The sequence below is a fragment of the Priapulus caudatus genome, unplaced genomic scaffold (assembly GCF_000485595.1).
Source record: "Priapulus caudatus unplaced genomic scaffold, Priapulus_caudatus-5.0.1 Scaffold336, whole genome shotgun sequence".
In the NCBI taxonomy this organism is placed as follows: Eukaryota; Metazoa; Priapulida; class Priapulimorpha; order Priapulimorphida; family Priapulidae; genus Priapulus; species Priapulus caudatus.
Genome location: NW_014577397.1, coordinates 158,286 through 158,723, shown reverse-complemented (window position 1 = coordinate 158,723; position 438 = coordinate 158,286).

Here is a 438-nt window from a genome sequence, read left to right as displayed (position 1 = left end):
CCCCCCCACAGAACGGCGATTCGCAAATTTTCTGCTACAGTCGCAATGCCTACCGGGAAGGAAACCCTCAGCGTCGAACGCAGAAGGTCTGAAATGGACTCGAGAAGAGGAAAAAATCCGTTGATTTCAGGCGTGACTGTGTGTGGGTGATCGCGCGCGCGGCGACTGTACGCCGACTGATAACCGTATTACCCACTCGACGTGCGTCACCGAATAACTCCCCCTATAGTATTTGTTACGCTCGCAGCCCGTCGCTTGTCGTCGATACAGGGCGTCTGTGTTGCCTGCGAGCTGTTTTCGGCCGCCGCACAAACAGGCCGAATCACGAATCAGTCTGGTCGTCGCGTTAATTCGAGCGAAATGTTGCGCCGAGCCGTGTAGCGCGCGCGCGCGCGTGTGTGTGTGTGTGTGTGTGTGTGTGTGTGTGTGTGTGTGTGT